Raw genomic sequence first — 15,799 nt, 5'->3', positions numbered from 1 at the left:
TTATACGGCAATAAAAAAAATATGGTTGAATGTGAAACGTTAATCGAATTTATTTGGTCATCGTTCTAACAAACAAAATTTTTATCAATTTTCTGTGACGTTTCTCTCATAAAAAAAAATTGTTGGTAACAAGTAGCAACCACTACCGCCACCACCAGGTCAGATAAAGTATACAGTTAATCCCTTAGAAGGGGAGGGGGGTCATACACTATGTACGCGGCCCCCAACCACGGCTACCGAGATGGTCGTGCCCCAACACACGTACCTGGTAAATATTTATCCTTCTTTTCCCACGTAGACGTGAAACGAACGAGGCCGGTTTAAATTTGGAGAAAATACACCTTGTTCACTTCTCACTTCTGTTTTTTTGGGCGGGGGGGGGGGGCATTCAATAGTTTGCAAATTTTGCAATGATCGCCAGCCTATCGGCAATGTTTGGTAGGAGCCCCTCAAGGGACCGGCATAAAGCAATCCTTTTTCTTAGGAAGAACTAATACCCGCGAGATGGCTTCTTCTCAGCCCAATCTGATATAAGCTCGATAATCTTATATTTACTTGCAATACGAAAAAGGCACGGATAAAAGAAAAAAAGGTAAAACTATACAAACACCGTGACAGCGAATTAACCCTACCCCTAACCCTAACCCCTAACCCTAACCTTAACCCTAAACCTAACCCTAACGCTGTCACGGTGTTTGTATAATAATACCGAAAAAAAAAAGCCATATTCGTTGGCATTCCCCGGAGGACGCTCTCGCCTTTGTATCTATTAAGTTTGAATGTAGAAAGTGATCTTACCCCGTATTACTTCCTATATCAGGAAGAGAACTGGTTTATCGTCAACTGTGACGTTGTCGATAACATTTTACCGTGCCCCCTCCCCCACCTTTTTTTTTTATTATTACAAAGAAGTTACCACTTATCAAGGTCCGGGGCACTCGAGGATAAAAGTTAATCAGTTTGGTAATCGTGAAGAAAGAGAGAGCCTGTTTCCTCCGTTCGACTATAGGTGGCGTTACTGTCTGTCCACCCAGTTACGGAAGCACAAAATGTATATAATGCCACCCTTGAAATAAAAATAAATGTTTTTGTTATATTTTAATTTTAAACATGGTTTTTTTTTTGGGGGGGGGGTGCAAACATATTTAAGTTTTGTTTTTTGTTTTTTCAAACATATTTACGTTTTTTTTTTTGTTTGTTTTTGCAAGCATATTTAAGTTTTATTTTTCCAAACATTTACGTGTTGTTGCTTGTTTATTTTAAAACATTTACGGTTTTTTGGGTTTTTTTTTTTTTTGCAAGCATAAACTAAATATTTTTGAAATATTTTTCTTTTTGAAAAGTTTGCTTATGCATTTATTGGTACCGCGCTATTTTTTAATAGTAGTTTCAAGTAAGATTCGAGTTTTACAATATCCTTTTTCAAATATATATATATATATATATATATATATATATATATATATATAAATACTTGCAGAAAAGGTAAAATAAGTGCAGAAAAATTAAGAAAAAAGGGGGGGGTCCATAAAAAAGATAAAAGAAAAAACGTTGATTTTTTTTATTATCATAAGAGCGTAAAAAATACTCTCGGAAAAACGGTTGTACCCATAAATATGTTTAAAAGAAAAATATAGCAAAAACATTTAGTTTATGCTTGCAAAAAAAAAAAAAAACGTAAATGTTTAAAAATAAACAAGCATCAAAACGTAAATGTTTGGAAAAATAAAACTTAAATATGTTTGCAAAAAAATAAAACTTAAATTTGTTTGCACAAAAAAAAAAAGAAACATGTTTAAAATTAAAATATAACAAAAACATTTATTTTTATTTCAAGGGTGGCATTATATACATTTTGTGCTTCCGTAACTGGGTGCACAGACATTAACGCCACCTATAGTCGAACGGAGGAAACAGGCTCTCTCTTTCTTCACGATTACCATCAGTTTACGGTAGTTAATGGGACAATATCATCGTAATCGTTAGAAGTGTAAATTTGGTAAATTGAATTACTTAAGGGGAACTGCTCATTAAGAACTTGTTTACATTGGACTTGAAGACGACCATATTGTAGTCAGCTGGAAAACAGGCAAACGGAAGAAAGTTTCACATATGCAGTTGTAGTTCTAAGAAAGAAACTTTGTTAATGGAATCTACGTTTTGGTTTAGGCACAGATAAAGAGTGGGGGAAATTAGTGATAGCGGTTTCAATTAGACGAATGTTTTTTGTAAAAGTTTGGCAGGAGGCATAGATTGGAGCTCAGACGAGTACTTGTCATGAAAATAACGATAAAACAGAGACATGCTTGCAACGTCTCTTCTGTTGGAAAGAGGTTGCAAGGAAGAAAAAAGGGCATAACCTACTAGTAAGTACGGGCAAAATGAATGCCGATGCTCAAAATTTATAAACATTTTTACCCCTCCCTTTACTTAAAAAAAAAAATCACCAAAAATCAGGAAATTAACCAATTTTAATGAAGGCTACGAAGTCTATTTTGAACTCCTTTGCAGTTGCACTTATTATACCGCGCTATTTTTTTTTTTTTAAATAGTATTTACAAATTAAATTCAAGTTTTAGGATATTTTATTTTTATTAAATTGTTAGATGACAGTACAGAGTTACAAAATACCACATCCTCCTTATGTTAAAAATGGCTTTTTAAATAACGTTATTTCAACATAGAACAATAAGTTCATAAATACTAATTTTACACCAGATCAAAAATCACCCCTATATCATACACAATAAACTAACCCCGTGCCTAACTTTGCCGTTATGAGTGATAGGCAATATATATATATATATATATATATATATATATATATATATATATATATATATATATATATATATATATATAAAAAGCTTGATGAATCCTAGCGTGGATGAAACGCGGAATATTCTGTGTAGCTTAATCGCCATATATATTTTATAACTTACTACCTAGCTCTACCTACGTATTGAGCACTGTTGAAGTAAATACTTAAAGTTGACGCACAAATTTATACTTTCGTATATTAATTTATGTGATTAAATGAAGTAGTTTATATATATGTATATATTAGTTCCTTTGTGAGAGCCTCAGGTGACAGGTAATAAACTTATTACTTCTCCCCTAATGGAGGTGGCAAAGTTTGGAAGAATGGCCTTGTAAAAAACAATAAAAGATTTTGTGATCCCAACCGGTAGAATAAGACCGGTTTCTACCCCCCCCCCCTACTGCTTCATGGTCCAGTAAACCTTGTCCTCTTTCTCCGTTTAAACTTTATCGTATGATCCTCAAGGTTATCTTTTTTTAAAGCACACGAGATCATCAAACGCTACACTTATTTCACACACTATATATATATATATATATATATATATATATATATATAGTATTCACAAAAAAATAGTGATCTTTAATAATCGCGTTCTCAAAATTAAGACGACAGAAATCGATACGGTTGATGTAAACACTGGACGAAAGTCACTAAGCATTAAACGAAATACGAAACCATATAGAAATATTGTTTGAAAAAATTATTTTAGTTTTAACATTTCTTGTGTTATCATGAAACAAAAAAAAATAATAATCATTTATTTCTATATTCTTTTTTATATAATTAAAAAATATTCATATGGAAATATTTTATTTCAAAAAATTATTTTACTCTTAACATTTGTTTTACGACTAAACAATTAAAAAAAGTAACAGTTCGTTACATTTCTGTAAAAAAGACATGTAAAAAAATAAGAGCTTATCTTTTTTTTATTGTTTCATAAGAACACAAGAAATTTGAAAACTAAAATATTTTTTCAAATAAAATATTTCTATATGGTTTCGTATTTCGTTTCATGCTTAATGACTTCCGTTCAGTATTTACATCAACTGTATCCATTCCCGCCGTTTTAATTTTGGGAACGCAAGTGTTAGAAATTGCCCAATTTTTTTTTTTTTTTTTTTTTTTGAAAATTCTTTCCAGATCAGGGGGAGACAATTCAAGAAGACTATTCGAAGATGTTAAAGTTTGCATAATTATTAATAACTAGCGAGACCTGTGGAAATTCCACAGCAGCATCTTTCATATGTAATATATTGGTGTGAGAGATTCAGCGTGAATGGAAATCCCGTGATCACACACACACACACACACACACACACACACACACACACACACACACACACACACACACACACACACACACACACACACACACACAAATTGTATATATATATATATATATATATCCCTTTTGCAAAAAACGCTGGGGTTTTCATTAGTTAGTTTAGAGTCCACAGAGTGAATGAGGTATTGTGGTAAATGTTGCCAGTCAAGAGTAAAGTCGCCAAAGACACGAATTTTTACTTTAGTTACAAAGACCCTGCAACACTCCCCTCCCCAGATCTTATAGGGCCTTGTGCCTAAATTTGTTTTGTCTTTTGGAGATTTTACTTTTTTTAAATTTTTAAATTTTATATTGGAATTTTTTTAATTGGAATTTTTTCTTTAAACGAAATAAATTAAATATAAAGATCAAAGTGTAGTATCTGTTCTTCAGATGCTGCATTGCTGCAGTGCAGCCAGTGCACTTCCATTTCTTGTTCTCTTTCGGTGGAGGAGAAATCCTTCACGACTGAGACAATTTTTTAATTTGTACCTTTTCTCCACGTTAAAAAACGACCCTGGTGTCTAACTCTGCCCCGTGGGGGATGCATAGTAAATAGGTATAATACGCTGGGGCACGTCGTAAAAATTAACCATTTGATGAATGAAAATATAGTCTGAATGAATGAAAATATAGTCTGAATGAATGAAAATATAGTCTGAATGAATGAAAATTGTCATTATATTAAAATGTATGAAAGCAATTTTTTTTTCTTTTAAGTAGGTCCATAGTTTTGTGGTCCTAAGTTAAAAAAAAAAAAAAAAAAAAGAAGATATCTCGCACATTTAATGTATTCACGTCATTTTCGAAGAAATATTTCGAAAAAGTTTCGGATCTTGAATTATTTCCTCCTGTTCTGAAAAAAGTCTAAAAACTAAATAAATAAATTTTAAAAAAATGTTCCAAATTACACTAATACACGTGCACGAATGCCCAAAACACAAAGAAATTAATGAATTAAAAAAAAATAATGAATAAACACCTTTTTTTTTTTTTTTTTCCAAAAAAGGAATATTTATGAATGACAAAATTCCGGACGAGGAAATTTGATCACAACTTGGAGGATTTCCTCCACCGGAAAAAAAAAAAAAAAAAAAAGTCGATCGCGTGGGACATTAAAAAAAATTGGAATTTTCATTGAGTCAATAAAAATTATGGCGGACCTAAACGAGAATCACCTCCCCTAAGAACAGATTTCGGAATACCCCCCCCCCAATTAAGAACGGCTTTCGTTTTTTTTTGTTTTGTTTTTTTAATTTTTTCAGTGGATTTATTATTCATTGAACACTAATATATATGGAGGGGGGGAGTGATTCTCGTGCAGGTCCGCCCAAATTTATTTTAGTGTTAATAACAAACCAAACAATACCGTAATAATATAAACTAGTTTCTGTATTTACTTGCCTCCCCATGAGGGCAGAGTTAGAACAAGATCAGTTTTTAATGTGGTGAAAATCCAGCTCGCCTAAAAGGGGGCACTCTGGATAAGAATAAAAATTAAAATTGCCTCAGTCATGAAGGATTTTTCCTCCACTGACCGAGGGCAGAAAAGGTGAAGTGTGACATCAGAACAGATACTACACTGCGACCTTGGCCCGAAGGCCAGTGGTTATTAAATTAAACCAAATTCTTATAAAACTAGAATTAATTTAGTTCAAATAACGTGATTTTAATGGCAACCATCTTAAAAGCTGAAAAGTTCAATATAACTTCGTTTTGATTTCTTTATATTTCCCTGTAATTTTATTAACTCATATTTTATGTGTGTTTAAATACCAAAGGAATAATGAAGAAATAAGAATTCCTTTTTAACCAAACCCCACACGTCACTGCAGTCTGCACTGATTTGGCCCCGTGTGACCCCGTAAGAATGAAATTGCATTTTTTTTTTTTTTTTTTTTTTTTTTACAACTAGCTCGAGGTCATAGTGAATCCGGTGAAATAAAGTCTGTGTAGTTTCCGTTTTTTAGCCGGACACGTACCAACTTTATAATAACAAAAAAGAAAAAAGAAAAAGAAAAATGAATCGAGTTGATTTTTCTTATACGCTGACGGGCAAAAAGTTATGGCTGTTTTTTTTGGCTTTGAAACTACGTTACAACAACCTGATGTAAATTAAGGACAAAAAAGACAACGTTTTGGCTAAGATCAAAGTCTAGTAACTGTTCTGTTGTCTTTTCTGGCCTCGGTCAGTGAAAAAGAAATCCTCTTGATGTTTTTTTTTTTTAATCCCAATCCATTGTTTAGGAGAAATGCGAAAACTATGCCAAAATCCATTTCACTCTAAATTTGGGGACTGAAATAGGAATTAAGCCAAGAACATTACAAAATGTCGTTATATATTGGTTGCTTGTATACCTCACAACGGCAGCAAAAAAAAAATGGTCACTATTGGCGTTTTTCGATGTTAGATCGCCATTTTCAAAACTTCATGGCACGGAAAGTGCTGTCTGTGGCGACATTCGTGGTGTTACGTAATAAGAAAACTAATGATTCGTTCTTCTAACCGCAGTGATTTTAAACGTCATTTTTTGACTGCTTTTAAATTGGAATCCATTTTAGCATTGTTCATGTTGATCGACCATTTTTACTAAAACTTTTTAAGAAAATAAAAAACATTAAAAAGGGTAAAATATGGAGTGCATTTGTGATAAGCTGAAATGTAAAATAGACCGGAAAAATATAGTCGCTATCTTTATACTCGATTTGAGAACGAAACTAAGGGTGCGTAACTTGAAGTTATTATTTTCTACTTAAGGAAGGACAGGGGACCTTTTCTTTAAGAAGAAATACATTTCTTTTTAATTTTGAAAACGTAGCAAAAACATTTTTCATAAGAAAAAAAGTGGTAAAATTTTTAACCATTTTGGAAAAGTCATTTTTAAATAATTTTCGTGATTGAAATATGAATTGATTTTTATTGTCACTTTTTCAGCATAAAATAACGATAGAACATTGATTTCATGGAACAAGGATTAAAAATTGGCAATAATTTGCTTTATGGCACAGCCACAGCGGGGTTATTGTAAACAAACCTTTTAAACAAAATCATTGTCTTAAATTTAAATACGTTTTACTCGCTTGAAAACAATGCAGAATATGAATAATGTTACTTTTTGATAGAATTTTCAAGTTAAATTCTATTTTTACGGCATCTTTTTTTTTCGGCATTCAGACTATTTTCCATCAGTCTAAATACCAATGAGTCACACATGTATTTCTATGGAAAAATTAAAACACAAAAAATTGGGTTGTTTTTGTGAATATTAAGTTTTTTTATTTTACTTTTTTTTCCGTGGAAGATTTAAAATATCAAAAATTCTAAATAAAGAACGAACTTGCACAGACTTTCTTTTTCATTTGGTGAAAAACAGAAGAAAAAAAGGAAAACTAATATTTTGATATGGGTTTCCGGTTTCACAAAAGCAGATTAAAAGTAATATGAACGATTCTATAAATAAAACTTATCAAAAATCGATTAATTTTTCCTTAAATTAAAAGAAATATAAAATAAAGTACAAATTGTTTTAAAAAGTAAAAAAAAAAAAAAAAAAAAAGTCATTCTTACGATAAAAAGAAGGCGCCGACGAAGGGAAGTGAAGTGCGCGTTTTTTTTGTTTTTTTGTTTTTTCTTGCGTGCGTTTTTCCCGTATTATTTCGCAAGTGACAGTCGGTGCGAGCAATATGAGCGACTTAATGAACACAAAGTATTTTCTTTCTTTCTTTTTTTTTTAAACTTATATATCTATTACTTTCTTTCTTTTTTAAATGGATAAGGAGGAAAAAGTATCCAACCCCATTTAATACGTGACAATGAATGAAGGCTTCTTTCTAAGAAAAAAGTAAGGGAGGATTATAATCGCAAAGTGTCTACAGGGGTTAGGTGGATTAGCCGAGGGGGGGGGGGTGATGATGATATTATTATTATTATTTACTTACCAACAACAAAAGGAGTGAATGTATACACAACCGATCTAGTCCATGTGATGTCCAAGAAAAAAGATTATTTTGAAGAAGGGAGATGCTTCATCATATAAGGAGAAGGGGTGGGGAAGAAAGAGAGAAGAGGAAATATAGACGGTAGGGGGGTATCGAGTGGTTGTAGAGGGGGCGGGGGAGGGATGAATTAGTTAGAAATAGGAAGTGGACGGAATGAGAGAAATATGAATGAAGATGTGAAATTTTCGCAAGAGCAAACAAATAAAGAAAATAATTTGTCAAATTAAAATAAGTGTACCTATTTACTATGCCTCCCCACGGGACAGAGTTAGACACCAGGGTCGTTTTTTAACGTGGAGAAAAGGTACAAAAATAAAAATTGTCTCAGTCGTGAAGGATTCCTCCTCCACCAAAAGAGAACAAGAAATAGAAGTGCAGCATCTGAAGAACAGATACTACACTTTGATCTTGACCAAAAGGCCATGTGTAGCAAGCAATGACGGAAGCGTTAAAAAAGAGAAAAAATAAAAAACGAGAAAATAAACGAAAAGGAAAAGAATAAAAGGGAAAAGAAAAGAAAATAGAAAGAAAGAAAAGAAAAAAAAAAAGTTAATTACCATTTCAATGAAATAAATGTGAAATGGATTGAAGGGTAGTTCTTAACACCAGGGCCAGAAGTCAGCGCTACCAGATCAACAAAAAATGTCTGGCCTAAGCCGTCGGTATTTCACGATAATGGCGCTCGCTCGCTTCAGGCGATTAGCAATAAACTAACTCATTTACATAGAGAGAAGGCAAAGCCTGGGAGAGTGGACTTCCCAGAATTGCACAAAATTAACATTCGACCGCAAAATCAACAGGAACCAAATCTTTACAGGAATGCTCTAATCTCTGTTGATTTTGGGGAGGGGGGGGCAGGATAATTGGTTTAAGTATTACTACCAAATAACTTAGTAATACTGTGACCTTCGTAATATATTAATGACATACGAAAACCACGGTAATACTCAGTCTCTTTTTATTTTTTCTTGATAAAGCCATGGTCATAAAAACCGTTAACAATAAACAGAGGCTACCCTAGCCTACAACTTGGGGTATTTTTTTACGGCCTAACCCAGCATAGTGCTTACCTCCTAAAAGGAAATCAAAATCTACAAGGGGCGTGCAATAAGTAATGCCCCTGACCCACTTCCCATAGCAGTAGAGCAACGAAACTTGGCACAGTTATTAGACTTTCTCTACATAGGAACCACCCAGAGTTATGCATTTCTCTCATCATTTGATGCAGCTCTGGAGACCGTTTTTGTAGAACACCCCAGGTTGGCCCTCTAACCACGACGTGACTTCAGAAATCAAGGCTGCATCATCTGGGAAACGCTTTCCTTTCAAAAACAACTTCATGGCTGGGAAGAGGTGAAAGTCAGAGGGTGCAAGGTCAGGAGAGTAGGGAGGATGGGGAAGGATTTCATAACCACACGCCCATGCTTCTGATCTGGCGACATGCGAGTTGTGGACCGGAGCGTTGTCCTGCAGGAGGAGGGTACCTTTGCTGATCTTGCCCCGCCTCTTGCTTTTGATAACTTCCCTTAATTTTCTCAAAAGTGAAGCATTATAGGCTCCTGTAATTGTCAGGAAATCTGTCATCACTACTCTGTCCTAGTCCCAGAAAACTGGGAGCATGACCTTGCCAGTGGAGGGCTGCACCCTTGCCTTCTTTGGAGGTGGTGAGTCCAAGTGCTTCCACTGAATTGACTGGGCTTTGGTCTCTGGTTCATAGTGATGGACCCAGGTTTCATCCTGTGTAATCAGTCTTTTGAAAAACTTTGACTCATCTTCTTGGCACATCTCCAAATTCATCCTCGAGCACTCGACGCGTTCTCGTTTCTGGAATGGTGTGAGCAACCTGTGAATCCATCTGGCAGACACCTTATGCATATGCAAATGGTCATGAATGATAGTTTCCACAGACCCTGTACTAATCTTGACATCTTGGGCTATTTGGCGAATAGTAATGCGCCGATCTTCCAAAATGGCAGCCTCAACTTGACGGACAGATGCCTCATCAATGGCAGAAGGGGGGGAGGTGACCAAGTCTTGGAGCTCTTTCCACAGACTTCCAGCCATGTTTGAATTCACGATGCCAGCGTTTTACAAGGTCATATGATGGGGCATTATCACCATAAGTTTCTTTCATTTCATCAAAAGTCTCTTGTGGTGTGTGTCCTTTTAAATACAAAAACCGGATCACTACTCGACATTCAACAGGCTCCATTTCACACCTGACTCAGTTCAAACACCTGTAAAACAGAAACCACAATTAGCTCAGAGCTGTAATATGCCACATAACCCATAGAGATATAAATCATTGCACATGCAAAATTTCAGCTAGATCATACAATTGGGAGTGGGTCAGGGCATTAGTTATTGTACGCCCCTTCTACCCCTTTTTTTTTTTTACCTAATACGTTTCAATGGCCTTTAAAGATAATAAAAAAGCAGGAAATAAGTTCCAAACATTTTTTAAAATACATAGAAACACTTTAAACGTGTGTCTGTGTATGGGAGGGGGGTCCTTAAAATTTCTACCTTCACAATTTCTATTTTTTTTTTTTTAATAAAATTTGCCTTGATCTGGTCTCACCATTAAATACTTATTTCCTGATATTTTTAAAGATGTTAACACACACACACACACACACTAGGGTGGACTTATACAATGCACCCCCAATGTATTTTTTTTCTTTTCGCTTCTTAAAAAATTTTTTCAACGGAATATCGATTGGACACTAATCTACCATATTATCAAAATGAATAAAAATTCAGTATTTGTAAGGTGTTCAGTTTTAACACAACGTTCTAGTAAATCGATCCCCATTTTGGAACCATTCGGCAAGAACATGCACACCCTTCTTATATAAAGGAATTCTCATTTATTAATTTAAGGCAATGATGTTATCCAATGTATTCCGTATTTTTTCACTGGTCGCCATGTTTGTTTTCGCACGCATGGGCATTCAATTTTTGCTTACGATTACATGTCTCGTTTACCGCTACATGGCCAAGAAATAGGTGCTCATTAAATTTATACAGGAAAGTTATTCCCCACTCTAAAATGTTAATTTTTTATTATTTTATAAGAGTTCCTGCTTTCATATTATCTTTAAAGATCGTTGCAACATATAAGCAAAAAAAGTAGATTTTGATTTTTTTAGGAGGTAAACAGCACTGGGTTAGATCGTAAAAAAATACCCAACTTAGGAACATCACGACAGTTAGACAATACAGAACTCTGAAAATGCGACAGTGATACTAAAAACAACAAAAAACAAATAACAATAAGAACATTAAGAGTAAATTAGAACAAGTTTCACCGTGCACGTGAAACGCCGAAATGAAAAATAGAAGCTCGATAACTCAAGTTTATCGTTTCGATTTACAAGACAGTTAACTGGCTTGAGTTAGCGTTTTCCCTAGCTAGCCTTTTCTCAACTTGTTTATAAAGATGGCGACTATATTTTTCCACATTACTGTTCGTTTCATGTGAACAAAGAAACTTGCTATTACTTTATTCTTTATTTTTATTAAAAAAGATGATTTCATTTTTAAAAAAATTTTGGAAGAAATGCCAAAACTAATTTTTTTTTTTTTTTTTTTTTTTTTTTTACTTTAACGGCAATTCAGCATTCACCGTTAAATTGAGTCATTGTTTTCGCGTATGCTGAAAACTAATGTCACATTTAAATTTGGGACATACAAATAGTTTTCAGGATATGTAAACCTTTATTATCCGATGTAATCCCTTATGTTTTCACTGGCAGCCATATTTTTCCGACTGAAAAGTACTAATGAGCATGCGTGTTACAAAACATACCCCTCCCCATGTTAAGAATGGCAACCACCACTGATATCCATCAGGCCTTGATGAAAAAGATCTTGGCCCTCTATCTCCATCATTTGTAGCAACAAAAAATAAGAAAATAATAAGCTTAAATGCTCGGCCATAGTCTGTTGTTCAATAAATGTGCTGTCGTTTTGCTATCACAACTCTTTGAAAAGCGAAAACAAAACATCAAATGAAATCGTGACTGAGAAAATAAGTGAAAGCTACTTCCATTTTCTTTTAAGGTGTTATTTTCTGTTATTTTTTTTGTTATTTTTTGTTATTTTTGTTATTTTTTTGTTATTTTTTGTTATTTTTTGTTATTTTTTTTTATTTTTTTTTTTTTTGTTATTTTTTGTTATTTTTACTTATCGCTTGTAGCAAAGAATACACTTTCAACCTCCACAAGATTGTTACTTAGAACCGATTGTTAACCAATGCTATTAACCATTATACCATGGGCCCATACGGAATAATGGATTCTATTCGACAGGAATATTCACATAAATGCAGCTGAAAAATGTTGAATGTTACATAAGCCGAAACTTTGTGAATGTAACAACAAAGATGAGAATAGGAGTTGAAGAATACCAAACAAAATGTTATGAAATGATTAGAAATATTAAAAGTTAAAAAATGGAACCAACAAAAAAGAAACTTCAGAAATGATCCTTTGGTTGGCAAATTTGTTTTGGGGATTATTTAATATCAAAATACAATTTATCTATAAATATAAAAGCGAAAATGTGTGTATATATGTTCGCTTTTTGTGTATGTCCGAGAAAGGCTTTTTTTCTGAGAAGCGATCAGTCGACTCACTTCTTAAAACTTTTTATATCATGTCAAAATGATAATATTTACGAGTTAACAACGGGGGTCGCCTGTCTATTTAATTTGCTCGACTTTGAAAAGATAAATATTCAACATTTTTCGATCGCCTCATGTGCATTAAGCTTTTTCATATAATAAAAGCGAAACTAATTCTGGCGGCATTTTTCCGAAAACGTCCGAATCTCCTTATATCAGACGATTGCTATTCAATTTAGACAATCCCCTTTTTATGAGGAGCTGGTTTTCCCCATAACATCTTGGGGAATTTTACATAAAGGGTATTCAAAGATAGGGCAAGCTTTTTAATCGATTTGTGTCGAAAATTTGAGCTATCAATATATAAATGTATGTTTGCATGTTTGCCTAAAACTTTCAACAGAGGTGACAGATTTTCACAAGATCAGTATCGTTTGAAGCTCGACCCTTCAGACGAAAAATACCGAAAAATTGGCTAAAAACATTAATTTCTTCACCCTCAACTGGGCAGTTTTCTACAGGGAGGGGTCGCTTTTTTCGCTAATATTTTCGAAAGTCATCCCCTCTTTTCGATTGTCTAGCTTTAATTAAAACATACATCACTCCCGGTTTGGCGGTGGTCATAACAGCAAAGACGTCACGTTTTATTCCCACTCTTTTCCTCCTTCACGGTACGGGTTCGAGCCTGCCTTCCTACTACCACTTTTTTTTGCTCAACATACACCTCCAAACACCCGGGCAACGCCGGGCTGAAATGCTAGTAATATATAATTCTTTGATTTCTTTTGGTATGAACGAATGTTTCGAAAAATTTCGGCATCAAGTGTTTTTTTTCTTATCAATAAAGAAACACAAAGACAATTATTTCTAACAATGTTACTGACACAAGGGATTAAATTCTCACATTAAAAATAGCCTTATGTCACATCCTGCCACGTTCCAATGAATGAAACACAAAATTTGTTTTCTCCGATTGATTTTTATTGACTATATTCATTGTGATTATTGATTGATTTTCTTATAAATTAAATATGTTCAAATAATTGTATATAAACTTTATATATATTAAATTATTTATACAAAAATTTTGGCTACATATGTGCATACATGTTTCATTAATAGCCTTATTTAAGGCCAGTCCAGTGAAGACCATAAGCATTATTACTGTTGGAATAGTCTGATGAATGTTTGTATAAATAAAAATATATACATACACATGTATGTATGTATATATTATAGAAAAAAAAAAAAAGCTGTACTACCGGCGAAGCGAACGTCTCTCTATTCTATGTTCTGTGTATTTGGAATTGTTTTACTCTTTTATTCATGTTGAATTCACCTATTCGTAACAACCATCATCATCGTCATCATAAATGCTCCTTCATATATATTCTACATGTACGTGTATGTGTACATGTGTGTGTGCATATGTATGTACATGTGTGTATGTATGAATGTATGAGTGTATGTGCATGTTGTCATGTGTGTTTGTTCTTGCGTATGTATGTTTGCGTGCATCTGTTTGTATGCATGCTTGTATGTGTACGTATATATCTTTATTTCGATATGTGTGTGGGGTGGAGAGGACTCCCAAAAGCCCTGTTAAGGCAACCCCTTTGGGTGAAGCAAATCTCTGATTTAAAAAAAAAAAAAAAAAAAAAAACAAAGCGGGAGACCAGTACCCGCATTAAGCTGGTCTGCAGTTTCATTTGTTGCTAGCTATCTTGCTGATGCTTGTTGCTGGATCTCAACATTTTGAACCGTGAGAGAGACTTAGCTGTCGTACAAAGCTAAAACTCTGTAACATCATCTTTGTATAGATACTTCCTCAGGCATTTGTCTACAAAAATTGTCCGTGGCGATGGAAAAAGTGTCACGTGTGTAGCCCTGAAATGCTGGAAGCATGTAATAATTGATCTGCCATCATTCTATATATGCATATGTGTGTGCATGTATGTATGTATGTATGCATGTTAATATATGTACTAGTGTATGTATACCTATTTGTATATATATGTATATATGTGTGTATATATTTTTATTTATTTATTTTTTGTGTATACATGTTTATGTGTGTTTGTATGTATATATGTATATATATTTGTGTGTATGTATATATGCATATATATGTATGCGTATAGGTGCATATGTATGTATGTATAGGTATATGTAGGTAACTTTATGTGTATGTATGTATATGTGCATACATGTGTACGTATATGTATGTGAATATGTATGTATATATGTGTATGTATTTGTATATGATAGTATATATGTGTATGCATATATATGTATATGTGTGTGCATATGTGTATGTATATGTTTGTATGTATGTGTTATATGTATTGTGTATGTATGTATGGATGTGTGCATGTGTGTATGTTTATGCGTATGTATGTGTATGTATGCGTGTATATTTATACATATGTATGTATGCCAAGGACCGTCTTCAATGTCATGTCTGCTTGAGCATGTGAATTCGCTGGCAGGACTAAAAAAAAAAAAATTATCTTCGGGCTCATGGACTTTCAGTGACTGAGGGAGTGGCACTCGTCTGACAAGACGTTGCAATCATTATATATATATATATATATTCACCCTTTTTTGAGGTTAACAGCTAACTAGCACCGTGTGTGTTTGTGTGTATGTATGTGTGTATGTATGTGTGTGTTGAGGTGGAGAGGGCTCCCGTAAGCCATGGTGAAGGCAACCTTTCTAGGAGAAGCAAATCTCTTATTTTAAAAAAAAAACATAAAGCGGGAGACCAATACCCGCATTAAGCTGGTCTGCAGTTTAACTTGTTGCTGACTATCTTGCTCTTGCTTGTTGCTGGATCTCAACATTTTGAACCAAGAGAGAGACTTAGCTGTCATACAAAACTAAAAATCTGTAACATCATCTGTGTACAGACACTCCCTCAGGCATTTGTCTATTAAAATGGTCCTGTCATTTTGGGGCTTATGGACTTTAAGTGTCTGAGAGAGTGGCACTCATCTGACAAGACGTTGCAATCATCATATAT

At 33.9% G+C, this 15,799-nt stretch overlaps 1 protein-coding gene across 3 annotated transcripts in view; it reads right to left on the bottom strand.

Annotated features, from left to right (window-relative positions):
• The window catches only part of LOC145284425 (regulator of microtubule dynamics protein 1-like), an 83,791-nt gene that overhangs the window by 44,300 nt on the left and 23,692 nt on the right, over positions 1 to 15,799 (bottom strand). The window contains exon 1 of one of the 3 annotated variants that reach the window (XM_080133223.1): positions 8,091 to 8,198. The exons of 1 other annotated variant lie outside the window; for it this stretch is intronic. The gene's annotated coding sequence lies outside the window, so the exon portion shown is untranslated. Of the gene's footprint in view, positions 1 to 7,719; positions 7,854 to 8,090; positions 8,199 to 15,799 lie in introns of those variants that run through there. One more of the 3 variants, XM_080133222.1, reaches the window with a different exon arrangement.

The sequence above is a fragment of the Euprymna scolopes genome, chromosome 9 (assembly GCF_053919585.1).
Source record: "Euprymna scolopes isolate OS-2025 chromosome 9, ASM5391958v1, whole genome shotgun sequence".
NCBI lineage: Eukaryota > Metazoa > Mollusca > Cephalopoda > Sepiida > Sepiolidae > Euprymna > Euprymna scolopes.
This window is presented reverse-complemented; position numbering and strand designations above follow the sequence as displayed.